The sequence below is a fragment of the Camellia sinensis genome, chromosome 2 (assembly GCF_055761805.1).
Source record: "Camellia sinensis isolate YWXY chromosome 2, ASM5576180v1, whole genome shotgun sequence".
Lineage (NCBI taxonomy): Eukaryota > Viridiplantae > Streptophyta > Magnoliopsida > Ericales > Theaceae > Camellia > Camellia sinensis.
The window spans coordinates 62270396-62291200 of record NC_138962.1 but is presented as its reverse complement, the minus strand read 5'-3'; the positions used below and the strand labels follow the sequence as shown (position 1 = coordinate 62291200).

The 20805-nt window shown below is 33.9% G+C and overlaps 1 long non-coding RNA gene across 1 annotated transcript; it reads right to left on the bottom strand.

Moving 5' to 3' along the window:
* Window positions 1-17757: 17757 nt before the first annotated feature.
* Window positions 17758-19586, bottom strand: LOC114290612 (uncharacterized). The gene is made up of 2 exons (XR_003639072.2): window positions 19320-19586; window positions 17758-18384 (listed from the first exon to the last, which is right to left on the bottom strand). It is a non-coding gene; the product is annotated as an uncharacterized LOC114290612 (long non-coding RNA).
* Window positions 19587-20805: the final 1219 nt, after the last annotated feature.

Here is a 20805-nt window from a genome sequence, read left to right as displayed (position 1 = left end):
TTGAATTATTTATAGTTATATAAAAGAGGTTGAAATTTAACTTATTTGTATAACGAGTTAATCTTAGTTCATTATTGAATTATTGGATTATTTATAGTTAATCTTAAACAAGTAATACAAGTCGAAGAATTACTTAGGCTTCGTTTGGCCATGGGTTTTTTTGCTAAATTAGCCACAAAAAAATAAAATAGATTAAAATTCAATAAGACAAAATGTCACATTTAAATCATAATTATTTTATTTATTTTCTTACAAAAGTAAAAAAAGTCAACGTAAACAAACTTTTAGTCCCAACCTAAAATAGCCAAAAAATAAAAAATGCTAAAAAAGTCTATTGCCGAATGACAGCTTAGTTCTCGTTTGACAACTCAGTTGAGGGGTTACAGGTGAAAATAACCACAAAAAAATAAAATAGGTTAAAATATTAATAAGACAAAATGTCACATTTAAACCATAATTATTTTATTTTTTCTCTCATAAAAATTTAAAAAAAGTCAAAAAGTCCAACCAAAACGAGACTTTTTAGCCTTACGCAATTGTTTTGAAAAGTAGATTAAAAATTAACTTTTTGACTTTTTTAAAAAATGTGTAAAAAAATAAAGAGATGATGTGATTCAAAAGAAATTAAAAATCAAAAAAATTGCTTTTAACCTTTTGCCAAAAGAGACCAAAATAGCAAAAAATTAAAAAACCAATCCAAAAACCTAGTTCATTGGTTGTAAGATGGTATTATATATATTTTGTTGATGATCTAATGAAGCTCTTTATTATTTATTTCTCACACACACACATATATAAATCATGATCAGTATATATATAAATCAAATATTACAATGTCAGGAGGTTTTACAGATATCTTTAGCCATCACATGTGCTGGGTGAACTAAGCAAAACTGGACTTTTCTAATAATTTGGTTTGATTAGGTAATTGATTTTTATTTTTATTTTTTGAATTTTTCAATAAATAATAATAAAAAAAAGAATAAGTTGATATTTTATAAATTTTTAACTAATTTAATCACGTTCCAAATAAAGTCTTAATTTTTTTTTGAACACGAAAATAAAGTCTTAATTTAATATCTAGCCCCAAAACACCAAAATATTTAACACATACACACCACGAACTAGAGCTATATTAAAAATCATTTTATTAAACTGAAATAATATATGCATGAATATAGTGCTTGTACTATTAGGCCATGTTTGTTTGGGTGGACATGAGCTTGGGATTGGACTAATAGTCCAATAAAATTATTAATCCGATGTTTGGTTAAACAATTGAAGTAGGGATTAATTATTTTAAACTTGATTATTAGTTAAGATAGAATACATAATCCAACAGATTCATAGTTCTAGGACTATTAGTCATGGAATGCTAATCCAGTCCGCCCAAACAAACATGGCCTTAGTTCCATCAATGTAGGTGCACGACTAATCCTCATGACCCAATTAAAAAAGTTCGAAAATTATGCTTTCTCTTTTTAAACCATCAATTTTAATATAATTTTTACATTTTATCATATTTAATTATTAGATTATATGAATATGAACCTTCTATTAAGAATCCGTTATATAAATTGATAAAAATTTAATATGTAGATTGTATATGACATTTTAAATATAATGAAATGCTTGAAATGACAATTTATTTTTTGAAAAAATTACATACCACAGGAGTTTTTTCAAATTAATGAAAAAAATTATAAATTTAAATATTAATATTTATAAAAAAAAATTATTTATTTTTTTAAAAAAGATAGCCCAATGTGTAATTTTTTTCTTATTTTGTATCTTTTTTCTTTAAGGGATAATCAATCATAGTGCATGGGTTGTACAAATTATGCAATTTAAATAAAATAAATAGATTCATGATTTATTAAATTAAATAATAGAATATTAAATAAATCCATATTTGATAAATTACATTCTAGAGCATGACACATGAAACATGATTAACAGAAATACATATTTAATCGAAATATTGAAAACAATGAATCAAACCAAATTCTATGTGATACTACAATGACCTTAAAACAAATTACTTGCCTCATTATGGGTGCTGGAGGAACGTCGACTCCCAGGAAAAGATGGTTTAAACTAGTTAACGTTTCTACTAACTCTCGAGTTAACCCTTTGGTTAGCGGATCCGCAATATTGTCCTTAGACTTTACATAGTCTAGAGAGACAACTCCATTAGAGAGTACTTGTCGTATGGAATTATGTCTACGACGGATATGTCTAGACTTTCCATTATACATATGACTCTGTACCCGTTCAATTGCCAATTGGCTATCACAATGAATACAAATAGCAGGCATAGGTTTCGGCCAACATGAAATATCATCAACGAACTGGCGAAGCCCAACTTCTTCAGTTGCTTTATCCAATGCAATAAACTTAGATTCCATCATTGATCTCGATATACACGTTTGCTTAGAAGACTTCTAAGACACGGCTGCCCCTCCAAAGGTAAACACATAACTACTAGTGGATTTGGAGTCATTTATATCAGACATCCAATTAGCGTCACTATATCCTTCTAGTACCGTTGGGTATCTGGTATAATGCAACCCATAATCCCGAGTGTAGCGAAAATAACCTAACACCCGTGTAATGCCTCTCCAATGAGTGGCATTTAGATTACTCGTGCATTTACTATACGCCTGCTAACAAAGTAGGCTATATCCGGCCTTGTACAACTCATCAGATACATCAAACTTTCAATGACCCGAGAATATTCTAGCTGAGAGACACTCTCACTATTATTCTTGGTCAAATGTAGACTCACTTCTACCGGTGTCCTAGACACACTTGTATCTGATTTATTAAATTTCTCAAGTATCTTCTCAACATAGTGAGACCGAGAAAATACAATACCACTAGATGTTCTAGTAATCTTAATACCTAGAATGACATTTGCAAGGCCCATATCTTTCGTGTCAAACTTAGAGTTTAACAATCTTTTGGTAGTTCGAACCATTTCATCATTACTACCAACAATGAGGATGTCATCTACGTATAGACACAAAATAACATAATCTCTGTAAGTGTCTTTAACATATATGCACTTGTCACACTCATTGATTCTAAGCCCATTTGACAACATAACGTTGTCAAACTTCTCATGCCATTACTTACGCGCTTGTTTCAAACCATATAATGATTTGACAAGCTTACGGACTTTCTTATTTTTCCCTAGAGCTGAAAACCCCTCGGGTTGTTCCATGTAGATTTCTTCATCTAAATTTTCATTTAAGAAAGCTGTCTTTATATCCATCTGATGTATCTCTAGACCACGTAAAGCGGCTATCACAATCACCATGTGAATGGATGTAATCCTTGTCACAGGTGAATACATATCAAAGTAATCCAGGCCTTCTCACTACCTTTGTATCCTTTGATAACTATCCTAGCTTTATACTTATCAATTGACCCCTCCGTTTTTATCTTTCTTCTAAAGATCCACTTACTATCCAAGGCTTTACTGCTGGGGGTAGATCAACCAACTCCCAAGTATGGTTCTGTAAGATGGAGTCAATTTCACTCTTAATTGCTTCTTTCCATAAGAGGCTTTCAAGTGAAGTCACAACTTCATGGAAAGTTTGAGGTTCTCCCTCTAACATATAAGTCAAGATGTAGCACTCGGTGCTTCCTGTTTTAATAGAACTATATTTGACTCTTTGATTATCTTGATTGAGAGCCTTTTTAGTTGATATTTGAGCCTTGGTTGAGGTGTTACCATAGTGGTTGGGTGAGATTGAATCAGAAACTCCAAATTCGAATAATTGTCATTGAGTAGTTTTCACTCTTTCATAATTTTCTCTCTCCTTACTTTGAATCTTGATGTAAGGCTATAACCATTAGAAAGCTTACTTCCTGGGCTTCAATTTGGGCATAAGAACGACCTTAAACGGAGTCCAAACAAAAGAGTTATACCTTTTTGAATTTTGAGTTTCTATGCTAAAAGCATGCTCGCTCGAGCAAGCTTTTCTTCGCTCGAGCAAACTGCGTGATTTTCAAAGATTCTGGGAGTTTCTTTTCTACGCTCGAGCCAAGCTTCCTTCGCTCAAGTGACCAGGTCACTAATAGACATTATAAAATGACTTTTTGGCCCAAAAACTTTATTTTTCTCCCTCTCTTCTCCTCCCATCCTCCAAACCCGAAACCCTAACCTCCTAAACGCTTGATTTCTCTTCTTTTTACCCAAGATTCACCCCAAATATTTCAAGATGGTTGAAGAGCAAGCACAAATCAAGACTTCTACCGATTATTTTGCGATTTCATTGGAGTTTCAAGTTGGGTCTTCATCTTTAGTTTCGAATCTTGAGATAGAGATTTCTTTGCTACTTTTCAACACCTTATCTATAGATACGTGGTAGATTTTATTGTATAAAAATCAAATCTATTATAGATTTCTTTGAAAGTCATGAAATGGGATTTAGGGTTTGTTATTTGTGAATGAGATTGTTAAATTAATTGTTGTTTTGGTTAATTAGGGAGTAGTCTAACATGTTTGTATTAAAACAGAGAAAAAAATCCTAATTTAATGTTTTGACTTGGTGAATTTAAAAGGGGTAAAGTTGAATAATATTTGTAAATTGTTATTATGGTTTGTGTAAATATGTTAATAGCTAAAATGGAGAATTAACTATGACAATGGAATAATTTTAAATTGATCATATTAAGTTGACTTGGGTTGTGGTTTTGATATCCATGGATTTAGTCTTGTGAAATGAAAAGAATGAATTGGGATAAAAAGTGGAGTATGTTAACTTAGAAAATAAGAGAATTGATTTTTGAAAAGAAAGAAAGAAATCATAACAATATGTGAATTTCATAAATGAACTTGAGGTTAGATTATGAATATTTTATTTTACTATTGTTGTTGTTGGATTTAAAATCTCATGAGAGTTAGATTATTATAATACGTGTGTTGATTACGTACATTTAGAGGTTTTGTCCTAGGTCATTGGTGGAGGATGACATTGTTGTGTTGAATAGTTTATGTGTATGCATTAAACTTGAGTTGGTTGTACTTTGTCATGTTATGACGATTGGTAACGTATACTACGCTGAGAATGAGAGGTATCATTATTTTCCAGCTAGCTCTTGGAGAATTGGCTACGTTTAGAATGAGAGGTACCAGTACCTTCCAGCTAGCGCCTGAAGAATTGATTGCGCTTAGAATGAGAGATACTAGTTCCTTCTAGCTAGCGTATGGAGAACTTGGCAGAGGTACGATTACCTTCCAACCGGTGTCTGGTTTACCGTGCTTAAGGCAGGTAGAGCAGAGCTTGTTTTTCATTATTATCTGAGTGTACCTGTGTATATCATGTGTTATGATGGTTATAGTTCATGAAGGCCGAGTTGTCTCACATGTTGAGTAGATAGTTGTTGGCTGTTTATTGTTTTCGTTTTTCGTGTTAGGTGTACATTTGTATTTTTGAACGCATTGGAAAATGATGTAGACCATGTGTTAAGTTAATAATGTGAAGGAACTTAGAGATTTATGAACATGTTTCAAACTCCAAAACAAAATGGTTGTTATGAGATATTTTTGAAATGGGAAATAAAAAGGAAATGTGAACTGTCTGTATTATTGAAGGAATTGAATAATTTTGGAAAAAGTACTTATGTAAATATTCTTTGGTTATAAACCGTCGCATTATTTATATAGTATGAGACTAAGCATTCATGATCATAGCTATCTGTATGTTGTTATTATTTAGGATCATGTTGAGATCCCTACTGGACTTTATGTTCATCTCACGTTGCTAATCCTTTTTCAAGTGAACGTCGAGAAGTGTTTCAAGGTCATGGATCTTCTTTATTTGTTGGCCACAGAGTCTTTTATTTGTGGGCGGAATGCCATTGATGTAAAAAGGTTAAACCCTTTCTCTTAATTTAAAAGATGTAAGCCTACGGGCAATTTATTTAATTATAACTCCTGTTGCATTCATATTGTATTCAAACGAGAGAATCTTTATTCATGTGTTCTTGTAAATGTTAAGAGTTTCCGCATGTTATCTCTAAAATTGAGTCTATAATAATGGTTTGGTAATGGAATTCGAGTAATAAAAAGCGGAGCGTGACACAAGAAGTCCGGACCAAAGGACTTGGCAGTTCTAGCGCTTTTTCTCCTTCTTGGCTCATCTACTTCATCATCTTGATCATTTACTTGATCATCATCTTGGTCATCTTCAAGTTCCTTCTCAGAACTTTGATCTTTTTCTCGGGTTCAGCAAGGAAATATGTCTTCAAAGAAAAACGCATTCCTTGACTCCATGATAGTATTCTTATGGATATCTAAAATATCAGACTTGTGCACAAGAAACCTATATACACTACTATTCTGTGCATAACCAATGAATACACAATCCACTATTTTCGGACCTATCCTAACCCGCTTGGGTGTAGGTATCGCCACTTTTGCAAGACACCCCCATATTCGTAGGAAATTATAAAAAGGCTTGCAGCCTTTCCATAATTCATATGGAGTCTTGTCTATTTTCTTCCAAGGGATTTTATTTAAAATATAATTCACGGAGAGAATTGCTTCTCCCCACAAGTTCTGTGGCAATCCAGAACTTATCAGCATTGTATTCATCATTTCCTTTAGCGTCCTATTCTTCCGCTCAGTGATCCCATTTGACTGAGGAGAATAAGGCGCCGTGGTTTGGTGGACAATCCCGAATTGAGCACAAATCTCAATAAACAGTGATTCATACTCACCACCACGACCACTTCTTAAAGTCTTAATCTTACGGCCTAATTGATTCTCAACTTCATTCTTATAAAGAACAAATTTGTCAATAGCCTCATCTTTGTTTTTGAGCAAATACACATAACAATACTTAGTGCAATTATCAACAAAAGTGATGAAGTACTTATTGCCACCATGTGATTGTATAAACTTTAAGTTACACACATCATTATGCACTAAGTCCAATGGCTCTGAACTTCTTTCAATAGAATGAAACGAAGATCTTGTCAATTTCGCTTCAACACAAGTTTCAAAATTGTGTTTTGGATTAATCTTAAAAGATGGTATGTGATCTAACTTGATTAATCTACGTAAAGATTCAAAGTTCACATGTCTTAGTCTACCATGCCATAAATTGGAAGACTCAAGCATGTAAGCAAAAGAATATGCATCTTTATTCATCTTTGGGATAAGAGTCATTACATTGAGTTTAAACATACCCCCAACATATATCTTTTACCCACATACACTCCGCTCTTGGTCAAAATGACCTTATCGGACTCGAAAACCATGTTTGCTTAGAAGAGACCCCGAGACAAGATTTTTACGATTGTTCGGAACATATAGGACTTCGTTCAAGGTCAGCTCATTTCCTCAAGTCAACTTCAGGACCGGCTTTCCTTTCCTCTTAACAATTGAGGTAGCATAGTTTCCTATAAACAACTTCTTGCCATTTGTAATCGGAGCTTCTTCTCGAAGCAAATTTGACGTGTAGCCCCAGTATCAATCCACCATTGTCTTGGGTTTGAACCCACCATATTCACCTCAGAGACAACTGCAGACAAGTGCATGTCATCCTCATCATGGGAGTGCTCTTGCATATCTTCCATGTGAGCATGAGGTTTGGTTATGTATGGCTTCCTCTGCTTGTGGCAGTCACTAGTCTGATGCTCCTCGCAACCACAATTGTAGCATTTCCCTAAGAACCAATAAACAGGTTCCTGCGGCTTATATGCCGGCTTCTTTACAACACCACCTCTTGGGCCCAGCGCTGAGCCCTCATTTACACGAGGCTTCTTTCTCACCCTATAAGATTTGTCACGCTCAATGACATTGGCCTTCACAAAAGAGGTACTCCCTCATTTCTTTCTATTATCCTCCTTAATTTGGAGTTAGACAATCAGTTCTTCAACTGACATTCCTTTGCGCTTGTGCTTCAAGTAGTTCTTGAAGTTCTTCCAACCATTGGGAAGTTTCTCAATGATCACATCAACTTGGAATGACTCGTTTAAAGGCATTCCCTCAACATGAATTTCATACAAGATCACTTGGAACTCCTGGACTTGGCTCATCACAGTTTTTGAATCTTTCATTTTAAAGTCCAGGAATCGGCCAACGATAAATTTCTTTGCCTCGACATCCTCAGTCCTGCATTTCTTGTCCAGAGACTCTCATAACTCCTTTGTTGAGCTCTTGGCACAAAACACACTATAGAGTGAATCTGTCAAGCTGTTGAACACATAGTTTCGACAAAGATAGTCTGTCTGCTTCCATGTGTCAAGCGCCTAGACCTTCCGCCTGTCTAGCTTATTCTCTGCCACGGTTGGAGAATCCTCACTCAAAACCTTTGCAAGGTTCAGCGTGGTCAAGTAGAACAAAATCGTTTACTGCCATATCTTGAAGCTCACCCTAGCAAATTTTTCTGGGCGCTCATGGTGATTGAGTGGTCCGCCTGGAACAGGCGGAGTAACACCAGGGTTGACCACAGAGGTCATAGTTGGGGCTGACAAGCCAGTTGCCTCGGGGTTCAGATCCCTACCAACGTTAGCAGTAACAGCAGCATCGGTGACAGTTGCTATTTCTAAAAATTACAACAAAATTTCACTTTCTGTGTTTCCAGAAATTAAACTTAACACTAGAAAATCCTACAGTTGGAAATTTAATTCAAAACTAGTCTCATCACTTAACCTAGAATCGAATATGGTCAAGAATGTTCCCAAGAAGACTGGAGGGGTCACATCAGTCCTACTTAAAACCTGATTAACCTTTCGATTAAACTTTCAAGAGTATGTTGACTCTTAACCCATGGGAAACAATTTTTAGAATTAACTTTTCTAATGAATGAACTAGGTTAAAACAAACCAAGGTCCAAATTTACATGCAATTTTAAAATTGCTAACCAAATTTCAAGCAATGTAAAAAATTGCTTTAACAATTACAAGCAAATAAAACTTGCTTTTACAAATTGGTAAACAAACCAAATAAATCTCAAGCAAAAATTACTCCAATATAAGACGAGTAAACCAATCCAATTGATGATTATAAGAAGCCCAAAATTTTTGAGATTGTTTCGATTCCCTTTCGCATAGGTATGCCTACAAAGAAAGTTAATAACAAACTACAATATAATACAAAGCAACTAATTGAAAGAAACTTGTATTTAATCCTTTTAACAATATATAATGAATAACAACATTAAGTAAAATTAAAATGCTGTATAAGTTACACAAATTAAACAAAAACTCTAAAATAAATTTACAATTTAATTTACACAATATACATGTACATAAATAGATAAGTTACAAAACCTTTTATAACTCCAAATACTTAAATTAAAAATTTAATAGGCAAGAGTTATATGAATTTTTTTCCCTAATGCAATGAACATGTAATAAACTTGTAAATTATTCTAGCAATTAACATGCAAATAAGTCCATAGTAATTAACATGTAAATAATTCTAGAATAAGAAGCATGTAAATTGACTTAAATCTAGAAAATAAAGAAACATGTAAATTAATCTAGTATGTAAACACATTGAACATGTTGATTATACTATAACCTAATTAGCATATAAAATAAAATTTAAACACTTATAAACATGCAAATTATATTATAAAATTATAATAAAAAGACACACAAAGCATGATAATACATTACAGAATCATGCTCATAAAATAACACTGTATTAGAACCAAATAAGCATACAACTTATGCAAGAGAGAAGCATTTTGATTAAAAACAAATTACAATTCATGCATACTATTACATATATGAATTTACTAATCTAAACAGGAATTTGTAATCATAAATTTATATATGTAATCAATGGCATATCATACCAATTAAAATTGAATAACAGGTAGCAAGCAACATGGAACTTTTTATTTTTTATTTTAATTACCGAAGTGCAACAGTAACTTATTCATATTAATAATCTAAGCCATAGGATATATATATATACTAAAGCTAAATTCCTTATCATGACTTCATACAGTGGGCTTGTCAAAATAAATATATAAACAAGAACAACATATGAAGATTTGAACCAGTGGGCTTATTCTCTATGAATCTATTTGTTAATTTCATAAGAAACATAACTAATCTATTTTAAGATTGTTGTACAAATTATGCAATTTAAATAAGATAAATAAATTCATGATTTATTAAATAAAATAATAGAACATCAAATAAAGTCATATTTGATAAATTACATTCTAGAGCATGACACATGAAACATGATTAACAGAAATACATATTTAATTGAAATATTGAAAACAAGGAATCAAACCGAATTTTGTGTGATACCACAGTGTCCTTAAAACAGATTAGCCGTCTCACTATGGGTGTTGAAGGAACGTCGACTTCTGTCTCCCAGAATAAAATGGTTTAGACCGACTAACGCAGAAGCATCTTCTGTTAGCTTTAGCGAAGCGACAATGGCAACACTCTTTCACACATGAAGAAAAATTATAGGCAGAAGCAAACTGACTGTATGTATTCTGGAATTAAAAAATCTGTGTAAATATGTAACAACCCCCATACTGTTTACTGATTAATGACTGCTCGATTACCGATAATCACCGATTACTGTTAAACGAAACGGATAATGACCGATAACTGACTGACCGAAATTGGAAACTGAATTGATTGAGTATATGTTAGTTAAATTGCATTCTATCTGTTTGATTGTATGATTATCTGTTCATACTTATATGTTTAAACTGCTAATTGAAGGCCTTATCGGCGGCCGAATCTGAAACCGATTAGTGTTCTGCGACCCTCGTAATTTATGTGATTTTACTGTACAATTATCTGAAAATTGATTAGGTATGATTAAATTAGATTAAAATAAGCTAATTAAAGAGTTGGTTTATTTACCATATTGCCACCCTTAGTGGCACACTACCTAGTGATGCTAGAGCCTTGCATTCTTGAGCCAAAAACATTCCATCAGCCATTTCTCCTGAGCTTAGCCGACCTTGAGGAAGAGAGAGTGAGAGTTTGTGTAGTTCTTGAGATTTGGCTTAAGCAACTTAGAGAGTTGAAGGTTGATTGTTGCTTTGTGGTCCTACACTTGTAATTGAGGCTCTAGGTAAGAGAACTCAACCTTTATTGATGTGTTTGAGCTAGTTCTTGCATGGTTCATGTTAATATGTAGAGCTAAGTCATGATTTGGTTCATTAATGGTGGATTGAAGCTCATTTCTTGCATGCATGTTGGTATTGTTGCATTTTGAGGTTGATTACATGGACATTAGTGCATGCATGCTCATATTGTTGTTATAGACCATGTTTCCAACTGGTTTGAAAAGAAATGAGCTCATTTGATCAAGCTTTGGAGCTTTAATTTGGTTTAAAACTCATACATGACATGTTTGAATGTTATTCTTGAAAATGGGTTTGAATGTGGTTTTAATTGACTCACCTTTGGGGCTTGAATTCATAAATTGAGCTTTGAAACTTGTTATACATTGAATTTAGTGATGTTTTCCAGAATTTGGGCCCAAGAGGTCGAGTTTGGAGTGGTAGAATGCTTGGTTTGAGCTTGGGAGGCAGATCTGGAAATTCCAGATTTGGCTTCCTCGCTCGAGCGAAGGATTCCCCGCTCGAGCGAGAACCTTTGTCCAGGGCTCCGCTCGAGCGACCATCGCGCGTAAAATCTCAGCATCCAGTACTTTTACTGTTTTGCAGACCGCTCGAGCGAAGGATTCCTCGCTCGAGCGAAGTCTTTGATTTTGGACTTACGCTCGAGCGGAGAAAGTCTCGCTCGAGCGAGGCTCCTATTTTCAGCAAACTTTGCGAAATGTTTTCTAAGTGTATTTTTGCATCCTCATTCCATCCTAGGCATTCTTAGGCCTAGTTTAAGACATTTAGATGAGGATATCGTTGTAGAACACACCAAGGCAAATTAGGGATTAAGTTATAATATTTCCCAACTGTGTAGCTTAGTGTGTGTTCAACCTGTGAACTGTGTAGGGTTGGCAACTGGGGAGACACGCTCTAGCATACTGTAGCCCAGAACTCTGTGAGTAACAATTGTGTAAAGATATGTTCAACTGATATCTTTTGAATACTGAACTGAACTGTTTACTGAACTGGTATTACTGAATGAATGTATGTCCTTTATTTCTGAACTGTACTGTGGCATCCTTAGTACCTACGGTTTACTGTTACTGTTACTGTTACAGAGATCTCTGTCGGTTCCCTCGTGGAACCACTACTGTTTACTGACTGATGGCCATCATTACTGTTTGGTCTTTTAAGACCTACTGTTACTGTTATGCTAATGGATGTACCACATATGACTGTTTACTGTACTGAACAACTGAAATACTGATTGAATTGAGCTGTTTTTATTACTGTAAGGACATTCATTCTAAACCCCTTTACGCTTTATGTTATTCACTGGGCTTTAGCTCACTGCTCATATATATATGTAGGTGTACAGGCACCAGATCGGAGCTAGGAGCGTCAGTGTAACTCCAGTTTTGTCAAGCCAGCCTTTGTGCCTCACTGCGAGGTTCTGAGTTGCTATGCTATGGCTTGGGGGTGTTTTGTTTGTTTTCCCCCGCCTGTCTTCATACTGTCTAACTGTTCTGTATAGACTGAATGTTTACCGTACTGTTATCAAGGGATTAGGTCCCTGTACTGTGTGACTGTAAATTCTGTATAGACTGTACTGTTTGTATATGTTTGAATGCATGAAAAATCGTTTTGGCAAACAGACTGTCACAGCTCGTTGGACATTGTTTAATTACTATATTGGCTTCCGCCAGGCCCTGTACTCTGTTTTACTGTATTACTGTTAAGCAGGCCTTCGGTAATCTCGGATTACTGGCCGGTTACGGTGCTAAACCCATAGGGCCGGGTTTGGGTCGTGACAAAATAGCAAGAGGATAGGTCTCCTTTTATACACCATGGGGGAGAGAGGAGGAACCTCTAACCATGAAGGCTAGCAACCAATGCTCATGAAAGCTAGCAACCAATGCCCATTAAAACTAATGGGACAATTATATGAGATATATATTCTGTATACACAAGTGTATATATCTGCAGAAGATTTAGCCCAAAAAGTTTAGGTTGGTAGACCACCAATCCGGCCCAGCCCAAGATCTACAACCCATGGATCACGGTCCCGGCTCGGGTGGGCGGCACACACGCGCATATGGCAATTTTACCATAACCAACTTGGACCATAGTCTTGGCCCAAACCCATCCTTGAAGCATCCATAACTCCATTCCTTCGAAAAATTTGGATGCCCTAAAGAGCTTATACCTTTATCAAAATCTTGAGGTTTAAATATCCATAAAAACTTTTCTCTACAATCAATGTGGGATTGGTAGCTATACACAATTCCCAATACCTCATTCATGAGGCCATCTTTATAAGACAATTTTTCATTCAAATCTCAATGATTTTTGGTCATTCTTTTTATGATGTAAAGACCTTGTTACAAAGAATCTAAATCCATTTAATCTCACTTCAACCAAAGGTTGGGACCTACTTTAATTTCACATTAAAATTGTCAAAAAACCATTTTCCTAACAATATGTAGTCATGGCTACTGGTGTGTAGATAGGAGAAAAGCATGTCCTAATATTCGAGGTGTTATGTATAATATATATATATATATATATGTAAATGTAAATTTTTCATTATATTATGTAATAAATCATTAATGAAATGTACATATTGATACAAATAGATTTTCAAGGTGGGCAATGTGTAACATTTATTTATTTTGATGGAGTGTAATACTTTTAAGTTGAGATTGACAAAATAATACTTACAGAGCGTTTGGTGTTTTTTTTTTTTTTTTTTGCAATTTTTTGATTTTGTTTAATTAATGTGATTGGGAAGTTGTTACAAAATTATTTTTTTATGAGTAAAAAAAAAAAAAAGATGTGAGATTTGATTTTTGTTAGTCAATGATAAATAATTTAGTGACTTTTTTAATCAAAACTTGACTTTTTCTTGTGTCCCCAAGCAACTCCATGGGAGTTTGGGGGTAAAAGTGTGATTTATTATTGAGTAAATTACATTAACCTCTCATGAAACAGCCCGTTACGTAGCTCAAAACACTATGGCTTGAGTGCTCCGAATTTGATTTTCTATCTACTGTGGGCGTATGCTGAACTCAACTCCTACAACCACACATTTCATTTGAAAAGAAAAAGAAAAACGAAAGAAAGACAAGAACAGAGATTAGAGAGAAAGGAGCACCGTTTCGTTTGTAACCTATCGGAACAGTAACACTGTGTTTGGGAGCCTACGAGAGAAAATAAATGAAATGATTACTTAAGTTATAAGAGAAAAGAAAAGAAAAGAAATGATTGTGATTTCTCTCCTTTTTGTTTGGATAAGGAATAAATAAAAGAAAAGAAATGATTGTGATTTCTCTCATTCTTGTTTGGTTAGATTTCATTAAGAGAAAAGAAAAGAAATTATTTTATGTTATATTACTAAAATAACCTTTTTATATTTTCAATCATTTTATTTCTTTTATTTTTATAGGGACAAAATTGGTATTATGAAAATAGTAGTTTCTTTTCTCTCCCAATCTCTCCACTTTTGGGAAGATTGAAAATGAGGCTCATAAGAGAAATGAGTTTCTCTCTATTTCTCTCTATTTCTTCCCATTTCTCTCTACTTAGGTTATCCAAACAAGTAAGAGAAATACATATCTCTCTATTTATTTTCTTTTCTCTCCAAATCACTCAATCCAAACATAGCGTAAGAAGAGCGGGTAACAGACTCGTGTGCCACTTCTAAGCACCGATCTAGGTCTTGCTGCTGTTGTGTCTGTCGCAAGGGTCCTGCTGTTGCTGTTGTGTGTGCCACAAAGGTCCCGCCGCAGTTTGATCTGAGTGAAAGAGAATGAGCTTTGCTCTACCCATTATGGAAGAAGATGAGGAGTTTTCACTGACTTGTGGATAATGTATTTTGTTTCCCCTTGTGTCATCGCTCTTCAATTGCTCTATCCATTGTGGCTGCCATATGTTTGAGTTGCAGAAATTTTATGGATTTTAAATTATTTTCTGAATTACACTGCTTGAGTTGCAGAAATTAAAGTGGCTGCAATGTTTGAGTTGCAGAAAGCTTCAAGAAATTAATAATAATAATTTGGAGACTCAAGAAAACATTAAAAATAATATTTTTACACATTAATTTGGAAAGATAATGTACTAATTCAGAGTACAGATATCCCCTCTAGACACCAGCGATATCTAGAAAACAAACCTCGTAATGTCTCTTTTCTTGAAGGAGAGCTTTTACAGTTGTAATTGGGCTATATATATGATAATCTAATTTACTAATCAAGGTTACTTGGAGGGGAAAAACAAGTGAACATAAATTCAATTTGCTCAAATATCTTTAATTAGTCTTTTTTTTTTATATTTTTTTTAAGAAGGTTACTAATAAAAATCTCAATATTTGTTACAATAAGATATTTTTTTTTTTTACTATGAAAGACCAAATTTGAACTATTCTTCATAAAATACTTGAATTGTTAATATGAATATATTGTAACAAGTTTACCTTGTATAATTTGTATATATATATGAATATATTTTACTCATATTGTAGCAGTTGGTAGTTTCTGTTAACATGAATACTTGAAATGTTGGTATAAATTAGGCACTGGGTACTGCATTGTTGGTATAAATTTTTGGTGGTATAAATAGAATTTTTGTCTAAGATTGGTACCCCTTCATCATATATACTCTCATGTTTTCAACAATTTGAGGCCATAACTCTAAAATTGTCCACTAACTCTATGTTTTGACCTCCCAATTATTGTTCTTGTTTGCTTCCTTGCATCAATGTTTTGTCCACTAACTCTAAAATTGTGTATTCTATTTCACTTTGAAGCTACAATGGATATTGATTCGAACAATAATTTAATTAATGGGAGTGAGGAAGTTGAAGAACAGGTTAACGCTCTTTCATTTAATGAGAGTGGTGAAGTTGAAGAACCTAAGAAGGGGATGTATTTTACCTCAAAGGAATCAAAGGAAGAAGTGTACGCATTTTATGCAAAAATACGCGAAACACTCCGGATTTGCTATGGCTTACGGAACACAAAATCTAACAAGTGATGGGGAAGTAAAGTACTTTGGAAAGAACAAAAAGATCATAAGTAAATCCCTTGGAACCATCTTTGTCATCAAAAATTGATTGTAAAGCAAGGGTAAGAGCCAGTCTACAAAAAGATGGAATATATAAGTTAACCACAATTGTGCTTGAGCACACTCATGATTTTGTTCCCACTGACTTACGACATTTTGCAATGAATAAGAGGATTCTTACTCTAGTGAAGAGGAGACTAGAAGTTAACGATGCAGTAGGGATTGGGGTGGTTAGGAATTTTCATTCCATAGTTATTGAAGCGAGGGAATATGAGGCATTAACGTTTGATGAATGAGATACAAGGAATTTCATTAAGAATGCTAGAAGGTTAACACTTGGGGTAGGAAACGCCGAATTAGTTGCACTTTATTTTCATAAAATGCAACAACAAAATTCAAACTTCTATTCGACAATTGACCTTGATGAAGATGGTCGCATGCGCAAATTGTATTACTATTTAATGATAAGGTACCACATGATCAACCTTACTATTTTCCTTCTATGGTGGGCACACTAGATAGTATGTTTGCTCCGGTACGTATTGAATATATGACTACACATATTTTAATGATGAATTCAATTTTAGATTGGTCAATATGTTTGTGAACAATATTTGTAATATTTACTTTGTTTATAGGCCTGGGTTAGCCCAATACAAATAGCGGACAATATTGGAAGCACATCTCATACTCAATTAGGAATGGTCAACAATATAAGCAGTCAAAGTTCGACAGTAGCATCACAATTTGTTGACTTAAATGTACATGCCGATCCAAATGTCCCCTTTTTTTTTAAAAAAAAAGTTTTGCTCTAGTAAATGTATGACATTCGTATGTACTTCAAATAGTTTGGTTTTCATTAAGTTATTTTGTAAGCAATTGCATACTCTTGATATTTGAGTATTTAACAGTGTTGATTTGAGCACTTGAGTTGAGAGCAAGTTTGATGAGCACTTGAGTTGTTCTGCACGCAAGTTTGATTTGAGCACTTGAGTTTAGCAAGTTTGATTTCAGTATTTAACAGTGTTGTTCTACAAACAAGTTTGATTTGAGCACTTGAATTCAGCAAGTTTGAATGAGCAAATTTGAGTATTTTTGTTTTTCCTTTTTTAAATGTATGTACAACCATGCTTATCAGTTTTAATATATACAATAAATAAATTCTTTAGTTGTCAAATACATAATTTTTCCTTCAAAACATCTCATTCAGATTTTAGTTGTTTGCAGTGAAGATGTGGTTTCTTTTAGAATATCGTTGGGCATTGTTTTTTCACTCCCTAAGGGAATTTTCAGATCTGGCTATAGATAGCTAAAATACCCCAACTTCGACAGCTTTCTGATAATGTTCTTATTTGAAGGATGCTGAATGAATGCATCACTTTATCTAGTAATTCCATGAACATTCCTTTTTTTTCCCCCCTTGACAAAATCCTCTTATTCCTTTTCCAACCACACTTTATATCTTGTAAAAGCTAAGGACAGTTTCAACATAGTGCTGCTTAAGCTGCTCACATTTCTACTGTTCCTATTGCTTTGACAATAGAGTCACATTTTTATTAATTCCAGAAAAATTGAATAATAAAACCTGGAAGGCTCACATTCGTTAGTACCCTCCAAAATCATCCACATACAACACAAAATATATAGGGCAGGTATTCATGACATTTCCCAAAACCTAACTAAGTCATTTACATCATTAAGTCCAAAAACATACAAAATACAAAACAAGTTTTTGATTACATCCATGAAATTCGCCAGAACGACAGAGAGTCAATCATTTACATGATAAAGTGCAAAAACAAACAAAACACAATGACATAAATCATTGCTTTGAAGTTCTTCTCCATCATGTGAATCCTTCTACCATGTTCATGAATTTCATTGTTCATCTCACCAAGCCTTGTCCTTAGATCGTTTACTTCTTCTGTTCTTATAGTTTTCTAAGGTCCAACATTAGAACGAATTGTGGAGCTAGTGTCATCATCATCCTCATCTACGAATTTGAAGTAATTATAGTATTTCTTATAACTCTACAATGCATAAGAAATAGTCAATCAAATCACAAAATTAACTTTGTACATAGTAAAAGATCAATTTCTATAATACATACTTATATATTTCGATGGGCAAACAAAGAACAAACGTCATTGGTTTCCATTCTCATTCGTTCGTACAATATACATCGCCGCTGTTCTCCCACAATCTCACAATCTAGATTTTGATCTTCTGTTGCTATTTTTAGTAGAAGAAAAAGTCATAGTTCTGTAATCTGCATACATAATACGCAATGCATTTCAATTTGTTCCTGATTACACTCAAGTTAATTGAAGTAAACTCAAGACCAACTACATAATCTCAGCAACTATAACTTATGGGTTAGCATTACAAACATGATCAACTTTTGCAGCTTATTATTTCAGCTGGACAATGACAAAAGGACACAATTCAAAAAACCCAATATCTATTGCAGATCACAACTGTTAATCTGTACAAATTAATATCTCTATGAACAACAAACCAATATTCAAATAATTACTTTATCAACAACAAATTAATATCTCTATCAACAACAACAACAAACCAATATTCAAATGAATATCTCTATCAACAACACAATTCAAAAAACCCAGTATTCAAAGAATTGCTTCATATCTGTATCAACAAACCAACCTCATCTTAATCTGTACAAATTAATTTACCTAACCAATGCTAGTGTTCTCAGCGAAAAGGGAGAGACTTATCAAACACATCACAAATTAAAGCCAAATCCCAAACCCGAACACAAATTCAGAGCAAAATCCAAACCCAAACAGTCACAATAAAACAACTGAACTGAGCACATGAAAAACAAGAGATATCTTTGCTTGTTATTGAACTCAACAGTGATACATGAAAAGAATAAAACAAAATTCAAAGAGAGTTAATCAACAAGAAAAATGGAATTACCTACAATTTTACAAAAATTAACTAATTTCTCTGATGGGAATGCAGATAAGATTGCAAATATTTCCGGTGGTTCTGCTTCTGCACTTCATCAACCGATGGTTCTACTTCTTGCGAAGAGATTCAATGGTATAAAGATAATCATCGAGACATAGAACCCAGCTTGGAAATTGGTCATTGTAAGTTATTTAGGGCAATCGACTAATTTCTACAAACATTGAAGCTAAAACATAAACCCTAGATTTGGGATTTTAGGTTTACCTCATATTTCAAATCTTCTCGTAGGTTTACTTCAGGTTTTGTATCGTTCGCTGTGGTTTGCTAACATTCGCCATCGTTTGTCCTCGTTCGTCCTTCTTTGTCGTCGATTAGAGAGCGTTCAGAGATGAGAAGGATGACAGAGATCTGGGAGGGGATAAGAGAGATCTGCTGAGCAGAGAGATCTGGGCTGAGATGAGAGAGATCTGCTGAGCAGAGGTGAACGTGATCTGAGATGAGGGAATGGTTTTTGGCTTCGAATAGAGGTAGAGATAACGGTTCCGATTCGTATCTCGAATTTTTATGGCTCGAAATCTCAAAACGACGTCGTTTTAGGATGTTTTTTTATTCTCTTACCGGTAAGATAATATTTTCCGTATCATTCGCGCCATTCGAGCCTCACTTTCTCGAGTTACGGAGCATGGAAATAAATAGCGAGAAAAGAGATAAAATATGATAGAAATATATTTTTCGGGCCACTCAAGCCAAAAGTTTCGAGCTATGAAGCTTTTTTTCTCATGAAATTTGAAAAAAATACAATAAGTCCTACAAGTTCGGGTAATTCTATTTTTACACAGTAATTCTCCACAATTCACACTTAGTGAAAATTTTTCTTATACAATTTTATTTTAGAATAAAAATATCATAATATCTTTATCATCTTCCACCCAACCTCTAATTCTAAAACACTACAACCTTCCTCCATCGCCAGCACTACCTCTTTCTTTTGTCATTCTCTCTCGTCACCTCTTTTTTACTTCACCTACAATCACTTTTCGCTATGAACCATATATTCCTACAAGCCCCCATCACAAACCATCAACTTTCGATGTTAAAAGTGAAGGTCTAGGATGGAAGGACAATGGCTGTGGTGGCAATGGATGGTTGAGGGTGTTAGATAATGTCTCAATGGGACCACATAATTAAATGTGGTGTTATCATTTATAAGAAGCCTACAATTTAAGTGATTCAATTTAGTTAATAGGCTTAAGGGTATATGTGTTATGGACCTAATGTGTAGATACTAGTTGTATAATTTTTATTTCTATGAGGGGTAGAAATAGAAATTAAAACATATTGGTTAAAGTTGGTTTTCATTCCTTTTTAACTTCCACAACTTTTCAGTTTTGAAAACCAATAAATAGAAATTAAAACCAATAATGGTTAAAGTTGGTTTTCATTCCTTTTGAACTTCCACAACCTTTCAGTTTTGAAAACCAATTACAACCTTTAAAAGGTTATGGTCCCTATTCCTTCCCAAGTGGAAATAAGAACACTGCCATTTTTTTTCTAAATCCTCTCAAGGAAAAACATAAGGCACCGAAGGGGAAAGGATTAGAAGGCAATAACATAATCAATAACAAAGAGTTCATTGATAATCACGCTTCCGTTTAACCGTTCATCAATGGATTCAGGTATGTCATTTTGTCTTGATTTCTTGATAATACACATGGTAAATGATCCAAAGTGTAAGGTTTATGTTCTGAAA